At 44.5% G+C, this 8851-nt stretch overlaps 1 pseudogene; it reads right to left on the bottom strand.

The window, feature by feature from the left end:
- Positions 1-4128: 4128 nt before the first annotated feature.
- On the bottom strand, positions 4129-4228 carry LOC140608899 (U6 spliceosomal RNA; annotated as a pseudogene).
- Positions 4229-8851: the final 4623 nt, after the last annotated feature.

The raw sequence follows: 8851 nt of genomic DNA, 5'->3' as shown, positions 1-8851 counted from the left end.
CAACTCTGTCATTTGATCCAGGAAAGGGCCCTCTTTTACATTGTACTTGGAGAAAAGAGAAGACGCCGTAAGTACTTGAAATTCCCTACTGCACAGCCCTCAACCCAACAACTGCAAAGATTTCTCATTACTGCTACAAATCCAGGGAATGTGAAATAATCACTCTGTGGGTACTTGAACCAAATGTCATCAAGCGAAGAGTACCTGGGACACCTGTGTTTTCATGACCTGACCCTCACCCCTCATCATGTACAACATACACACTACCCTGCACCACAGCAGTTACAGGATGGCCCCTGCTCCCCAGTGTGTATGTACCCCTGTAAATGACCACGTGGCCCTGAGGGGAAGGCCAGCAGGAAACATTGCTCTAGCTGCAGACCTGAAGGGTCCCTCCTGATTAGAAGCTGGCTTCTGCTTCTACTAAAGGGTTCCCGCTCTGAGAAGTAACTCAGCTGTGGAAGCTGAACGAAAGATCCAGACTTGCTCTCTGGCTGCCTCTTTCAGCTTTCTCCTCATGCATCCTGGGGCTTGGTCTTTGTTTTTATTGTTTAAATCTAGCAGCCCCAAAATAGCTGGGTAGTCCAGCTATTTTGCCTCTCCAATCACGGTGTTCTTTGAGACCAAGGGATGGAGAGCTGTCTGTGGGGCAGGGCCAGGGCTGGCATTCCAGCCTCTAGCGTCAATTCAATCATCGCCGCCTCTCTGTTCTGATACTTGAGCACCTGTATCTCAAACCTCTTATTTCAGGATTTTTCACCCCAAATACGTGCTACTGGGTACCTATTTCTGCAATACCATCTCCTGCTGCCAAGCGTGGCCATCAAACAGGGACATCACTGAGCTTCTTGACAATGCTGGTGCCCTTTTCATCAGGCATTCTTTATGGGTTTGTTAAAGAAAGAGATCCCTGGGGCAGCCTGGGTGGCTCAGCAGTTTAGCACCGCCTTCGGCCTAGGTGGTGTGATCCTGGGAACCCGGGATTGACTCCTGCATGGGGCTCCCTGCATGGGTTCTGCTTCTCTCTCTGCCTCTCTCTCTCTCTCTCTCTCTGTCTCTCATGAGTAAATGAATAAAATCTTTAAGAAAGAAAGGAAGAAAGAAAGGAAGAAAGGAAAGAAGAAAGAAAGAAAGAAAGAAAGAAAGAAAGAAAGAAAGAAAGAAAGAAAGAAAGAAAGAAAGAAAGAAAGAAAGAAAGAAGAAAGGGAAGGAAGGAAGGAAGGAAGGAAGGAAGGAAGGAAGGAAGGAAGGAAGGAAGGAAGGAAGGGAGAAATCCCCAGACCTCCCCAATGGATTTATTTTGTGGACCATTTCCGGTTTTTTTCCTTTTTGATCGGGATTGTTAGCTTTGCTTTGCTTACTATATCATTCTGATATAGTTTTCTGAGCCTTGTAATCCCTTCTTTGACTATCTGCTTGGAAGTTCCAGATATTCTAGTCCGCACAACACAGGCCATCCCTTTCTTCAACTTTCCAAGACCCATCTTTGTAGCAGATCAGCAACATCTTCCATGGTCATAGTAAATTTTGTGACCCACAATCGTGACCCCTCCGTTCTGTGACTTTGGAGCCTACCCTCACCCTGCCCCCACCGTACTGCAGTTCCCCAGGAGCAGTCCCTCATCTTCCGACAGGACACTGGGCTACATCCTGACAGTCCTCTGGCATGTAGACCTCTCCTTCCTGCAGCAAGCCTGCCATTTCCCCAGATTGGTTAAGGACTGAGGGATGCTGGGTATCAGCCTGGTAGACACAGGGGACTTAGCAAAGGCTGAGCAGTTTCTTGCCAGGCAGAGGCCTCCTGACCTTATTCCAACACAGGAAGAGCACCAGCCTTTACCTGAAGAAGGGGCAGGCCGTGCCCTGACAGCCCAGCGCTACAGAGATAACGCTGTGCTGACACATGGATGGGACAGAGGTCCTGCCACTCTCCTCTTCCAACTCCAAACACTACCTGTGTCTTTCCTTCACAGAGGCTCTCTTTCTTTCCTTTGAATTCTCCATCACACCTCAGCCCACGGTTGGATGACCGTGGTATGAGATTTGAGGCCACATCAATGGAAACCTGTTTCTGTGAAGATGATCAGGTCCAGTGTGTCATTCAAAGCCCTTGTTTCCTTGTTGATCTTCTGCTTAGATGATCTATCCATTGCAGTAGTGGGGTGTGTATGTTTCCGACTATGACTGTATTATTATCAGTATGTTTCTTTATATTGGGTATAAATTGGTTTATATAATTGGCTGCTCCCACCTGAGGGCCATCAATATTTACAATTGTTAGATCTTCTTGTTGGATAGACACTTTTGTTATGATACAGTGTTCTTCTCATCTATTATTAGTTTTTGGTTTAAAATCTAATTTGTCGGGGATCCCTGGGTGGCTCAGTGGTTTAAAGCCTGCCTTCAGGGGATCCCTGGGTGGCTGGGGATCCCTGGGTGGCTCAGTGGTTTAGCGCCTGCCTTTGGCCCAGGCCGCGATCCTGGAGTCCCAGGATCGAATCCCACGTCAGGCTCCTGGCATGGAGCCTGCTTCTCCCTCCTCCTGTGTCTCTGCCTCTCTCTCTCTCTCTCTCTCATAAATAAATAAATAAATAAATAAATAAATAAATAAATAAATAAATAAATAAATAAATAAATAAATCTTTAAAAAAATAAAATAAAATAAAGCCTGCCTTCAGCCCAGAGTATGATCCTGGAGTCCCAGGATTGAGTCCCACATCAGGCTCCCTGCATGGAACCTGCTTCTTTCTCTGCCTGTGTCTCTGCCTCTGTGTGTGTATGTGTCTCTCATGAATAAATAAATAAAATATTTTTAAAAAATAAAAAGTAAATAAAATCTAATTTGTCTTCCATTAGGATTGCTACCCACCTTACTTTGATGTCCATTGGCATGATACAGGGCTCTCTACTCCCTCACTTTCAATGTGCAGGTGTCTTTTGGTCTAAAATGAGTCTCTTGTAGACAACATATCAATGGGTCTTGCTGTTTTATCCAATATGATACACTGTGTCTTTTGATTGGGGCATTTAGACCATTTACACTTACAAGAAATATTGAAAGATATAAATTTAGGGCCATTTTATTAGCTGTAGAGTCACTATTTCTCTATATTGTCTGTTTCCTCCTGGTGTGTGTTACGTTTAAGATCTCTTGTCACTTAAAGGATCCTCCTTAATATTTCTTCCAGGGCTTGGTTATTAAACAAATTCCTTGAATTTCTGTTTCTCTTGAAAGATTTTTATCTCTAGTCCTATTTCAACAACTGCCTTGCTGGAGAAAGTATTCTTGGATGCATATTTTTCTAATTTATCACATCATATATATGTGGGGCAGGGCCAGGGCTGCCAGGATGCCAGTCCTTTTTCTCCTGCCAGGACTTGAGTATAGGACTCCTGCCAGACTAATGTTTCTACCCTTGTAGTTTATGAACCTCTTGTCCCGAGGTGCTTTTGTGATTCTCCCTTTTCTCTAGAGGTGCAAGTTTCTGTGTTATATGTTGAGATGTTGACCTATTTTTCTTGACTTTGGGAGGGGATCTCTGTGCCTCCTGGACTTAAATACCTGTTTCCTTCCCCAGATTAGGGAACTTCTCAGCTATCATGTGCTCAAAGATACCTTCCTCTATCCCCTGTCCCCACATTCCTCTTCTTTTGGGATCCCAATTATTCCGACATTGTTTTGCTTTAGGATATGATTTATTATCTTGAATTCTCTCATCATGCTCTTGTAGTTGTCTATCTTTTTCTCAGCTTCATTATTCTCCATCATTTTGTCTTTTCTGTCATAGATTCTCTCTTCTACCTCATTTATCCTAGCAGTTGTAGCCTCCATTTTTATTGCAGCTCATTAATAGCCTTTTAATTTCAACTTGATTAGATTTTGGCTCTTTTTTCCCCTAGAGAGGGATTCTCTAGTGTCTTCTATGCTGTTATCAAGCCCAGCTAATCTGTTTATAATCATTAATCTGAACTCTAGTACCAATCTTACTAATATCCATTCTTATTAGGTCCCTACCAGTCAGTAATGCTTCTTATTCTCTTTTTTGAGGTGAGTCTTTGCCTTGTTGTTCTGTCCAGAGAAGAATAGATGAACAAGAGAACAAAATGCTGAAGTGGCAACAATCACCCATAAATATCGAGTGCTTCATGAATTTGCATGTTGTCCTTGCACAGGGGTATGCTAATCTTCTCTGTATCATCCAGTTTCTTGACTTTAGGAGGTGCCAAAGCAAGCACCAGGTTGATATTGTGACTCTGGATTCAGTTGTGAGGACCCAGAGAAGGGGAAAGAGATGATCCATTTATTTTTGGGAAATGGGATGGTGAATTTTACCTGTCCAAGTGGACAATATTTTGGATGCAATTAACATTTCAATTGGTGAACTTCAAGTAAAGGAGAATGCCCTCCCTCACGTTGGTAGGCTTTGTCAAATCGGTTGAAGGCCTGAAAAGAACAAGAGACTGACCTCCCCCCAGTAGAGGGAACTCTCCTGCTGATTGCCTTCAGATTTCATCTGCACCATTCTTCTCCTGGCCTTTAGTAGGCTGGCCCCTGCTGCAGATGTGGAGTTGATGGAGTTGTGGAGTTGATGTGCTCCACAGGCACATGAGTAAATAAATCCCTTATTATCTCTCTGTCTCCACATCATACTGGTTGTATTTCTCTGGAGAATTCTGACTAAAACAGGATGGTAAGGAAGACTTCATGGCAGGTAATTTTCTACCCATCTTTCTTGGGCCACAGGCTATCGGCCTGTGTGATCCACAATACCTGACAGAAGAAGGTGCCAGAACAGAAAGCCTGGAGGCATTATGGCGAGAACCTTAGAATATTGAAAAGGAAGAGATTTCAGGAAGTGAAATGGGAGTTCTGTGGAAATCCCTTAGAAGTCATGAGTGTCAAACAGAAAAATCACTTGGAACACATACACACATAGACACACATTCACACATGCACACACAGGGTGATCGCATCCCAAAGGCGCTGATTCAGCTGCCTGCCATTTCCTGCACCACAGGGAGGATTGAGGTCTGTAGAGGTACGTGTGAAGCCTCCCGATTCCAGACCTCAGCTGCTCTCCTCTCTAGGAGGGCCTGGGCTGACCCTGCTGGTGAGGTAGCAGGGGGGAGAAGCTGTGCAAGGCTGGAACACGCAGAGGCAGAAGGGAACAGAGAGGGAGGACTTGCCTTTAAACAATGACCAGGAGCTGTTTTGAGGCATTTACCTTGTTACATCACATTCTGAGGTGTAAATATTTATGTTCCCATATTTCATAACCATACACATTTTTGAAACAAACTAAACGTCTAAGGACATCGTGAGGCCTGTATCAAACCCTTTTCTTCCAGAACCACATGACAGCAAGTGGCCACACTGATGTGCTTCCAGGTTTCCTGATGTCCCCTGAGCCCACACACTTTAGAATGTATTTCCCACAGACCAGGACATTTTCCTGGGTCACCACAGGATCATCTCACTGTAGGTCTCATGGTACCTGAGTGCCACCTCGTCCTCAGCCTCTGCCCCATTTCTTTCAGCAATGTCTGTTATGATCACAGATTGGTGGACTTAGGCATTTTTCATTTCCTGGATGTGCGGAAGATGAGGGTCAGAGTGTTTTATTTACCTTTTGGTTAATTGCTTTAATTTTTAAATGTAGGTAAAGAGATTTAGATTTACAAGGCCACGGTGAGTGTATGTATCCAGAAGTCCTCAAATATATATTTGTAAGCTTTGTTCCTCCCATGTACTCGTCCATCCTTGTGTCATTTCTTGGTGTTAGTTCAGGCTATGTAGTCTCAAGTTGAGAGAAGCAGAAATCTCTTAACATCTTGTATATATTGTACTTCAGTTGGATAGCATATTGCTCATTTTTTACTATGACACACAAGATGACAGCAAACAACCATACAGCTCCATGCTTTTTGATGGCCATGTTTTCCAGCCAGAAACTAACACTGCTATTATCATGCAGTAGGATGAACACATCAACCACTGTCTGGATAGGGTGAAATACAGGCAAGGAGTGATTCCATTTCTACTCTTACAAATATTTAAGAGAAATCCTATGATTCCATTTCCTGTCCACCACTTGCTATAGGTATCTTTCCCGTTTTGTGAGTTTGACGTGTGTGTAAGGATCCTATTGTGCTTTATGTTATTTTGATTACTTTGCATATACTCATGATTTCCAAGATTTATATACACTGTGACTTGTGATACAAATTTGCCCAACTCTTAGGAGAACTATATTTTTATGTGTTGGAGCTCCTTGTATATTCTGGATACCGATCCTTGTTTTGGTTTTTTTTTTTTTTTTTTAAGATTTCATTTATTTATTCATGAGAGGCAAGAGAGAGAAAGGCAGAGACATAGGCAGAGAGAGAAGTAGGCTTCGTGCAGGGGGCCCAATGCAGGACTTGATTCCAGGATTCCAGGATCATGTCCTGGGCCAAGGGCAGGCGCTCAACCGCTGAGCCGCCCAGTCGTCCCAATACCGATCATTGTTAAGGGGAAATAAATCAACTGTAAGAAGCAGATTTGTTTCTGATGTAAGACTCTATATGCACTGAAGAAGGATACAGAAGAGTCAGTCAGGCATGGGGGGCCTGGGGAAATCATCAAGATTCTCACATGCTTCATTCCCAGATTATTTGTTTGCATCTGGCGTGTCAGGATCCTGACAGATGAATGCTTGAAAGTTGATTTCTAAGCAATCCTTAAATTCTGTGTCCACAGGAAATCTAGCAGAATTACCACTTATATTTACCCCATATAGTGAAAGAGAGCAAAAAAAGAGTCCAGGGCGTGGCTCCAGGTGGAGGAATGGGCGGGGATCCAGTAGGGCTCCTAGACCTCCAGGCCAATACAGAGAAGTTTGAGGTACTTCCTGTTTGAAGGCCCCTTCCCTAACCACCTGAGTCATGGAGACCTTGGAAGTTGGGCCTACAGGAGGGGCTAGCCGCCAAGGAGAACAGAGCAGGACCAGGAGGGGCCAAGGGTTGCTGAGGAGGGCACAGCATATGGGGCAAAGGATTGCTCAAGACCAGAGGCTGACTTTTTTCCTGTGGCGGGGCTAGGTAAGTTCTCTCAATCTGCTGGACAAGATGAAGTGTGAGCGTGAGGCCAGCAGATAAACCAGCGTATCCTGGCAGTTTGCCTTCAATGGGCAGATAACCCACCTCTTTGACTCAGAGAATGGAGAGTGGACAGTGGTTCAGCCTGCAGGCCAACAGTTTCAGGGCACATTGGACAGTGACCAACTCCCTCATGAAGGTCTCCAATGGAGACTATAAGAGCTGGATGGAACACCCATTGATGCACTGGGATGAGAAGCTGGAGACAACAGGCAACTCAGATTGGAAGATTGGATAGAGTGGTGTTCTCTTGAAATGGGCTTGACCTACCCCACTCAGTGTGTGTGTGTCTGTGTCTGTGTGTGTGTGTGTGTGTGTGTGTGTGATTGTGTGTTTTTGTAAGTGATAGAGAGCTAGAGAGAGAGGGATATTGATCCATCCATCGTGAATTCTTCTTGGCCGAATAATAGCCACAGGTCTGTTCTAGCATCCTTCCTTTCCCTTCTCCCCTCCTGGCATCTCTCTCCACTGCACACACCTTTGGTTTTCTCACTGTGGATTTCTTATTGGCCCCTATCCTAAAGGGATCATTCTGTTTCCAGAGATTTTCTTCTTATCTTATTCTTTTCTGAGCAATCATCATCATGATTGTTTTTCATCTCACCTGGTCTATTTCTTGAAATCCTTCAATGCCAACTGAAATGTTAGCTTCTGAACAAGATATCCATCACCATCCATATTTGTCACCTCCTCTTCTGTCCTGGCAGGAGTTATTGTTTATATGGAAACCCTTGCTTCTCCCATTAGCTGTTTGATCTGTATGAGCCCACCCTCTGTCTTCTTTCCTTTCCCAGCACCTGTTACAGTAGCTACCACAAAGTTGGCTACAGGAGGCCCTGTATCATAGCATTACCTGAAGGAGCAGGAGCTAAGGACTCATCCCCTCAGTTTTGGAGCCTTGTCTACAAGGGCTTTCATTATTGTGTTTCCATGTCAGGAGCATCAGCCACAACTCCCATATTAGCCCAAGTCAAGCCACAGCCATCAGACCAATCACCTCAATCCTCCCTGTGCTCCTCACTGGCTCAATCCTCTTTGGAATCTAAGGCAGTGTCCTTTATGCAACAGGTAATATGGACAGAATTGAATGGGAAGTGAAAGGCAGATAGCCTGAGGCAAGCACAGAGAAAGGTGAATAGCCAGGCCTCTCCTTGGCCTATCGTCTGAACCTTCTCACTCTGAAAATGAGACCTTGTGCATACGACCGTATTAGGTTCTCCAAGAAAGAGAATCATCAGGAGCTGCTGCTGTAGATGTTGACGTAGATAATTATTACAGGCGATTGGCTCACGATTATGGAGGTATATGAAGTCTCATTATTCACTGTCTGTGAGCTGGAGAAACAGGAAAGCTGGTGTTGGGGTTCCAGTGCAAACATGAAGGCCTGAGATCAGGGTATCACTGTTGTAAATCTAGGTCCTGGTCCAAAGAACCAAATACCAGGAGTCCTAATGACCAACGTCTGAGGAGGGGGTGGGTAGGATGCCCCAGGCAAACAGAGCAAATTCACCTTTCCTCTGCCTTCTGTTCTGCTCAGGCCCTCGTGGATTGGGTGAGGACAGTCTTCTTTACTCAGTCAACTAATTCAGATGCTAATCTCTTCCAGAAACACTCTCATAGACAAACCCAGAAAGAATGTTTTCCCAGCTATTGGGGCATTCCTTAGCACAATCAAGTTAATATATAAAAGGAAGCAGGACCAAGACCTTACATT

This window comes from Canis lupus, chromosome 1, assembly GCF_048164855.1.
Source record: "Canis lupus baileyi chromosome 1, mCanLup2.hap1, whole genome shotgun sequence".
NCBI lineage: Eukaryota > Metazoa > Chordata > Mammalia > Carnivora > Canidae > Canis > Canis lupus.
This window is presented reverse-complemented; position numbering and strand designations above follow the sequence as displayed.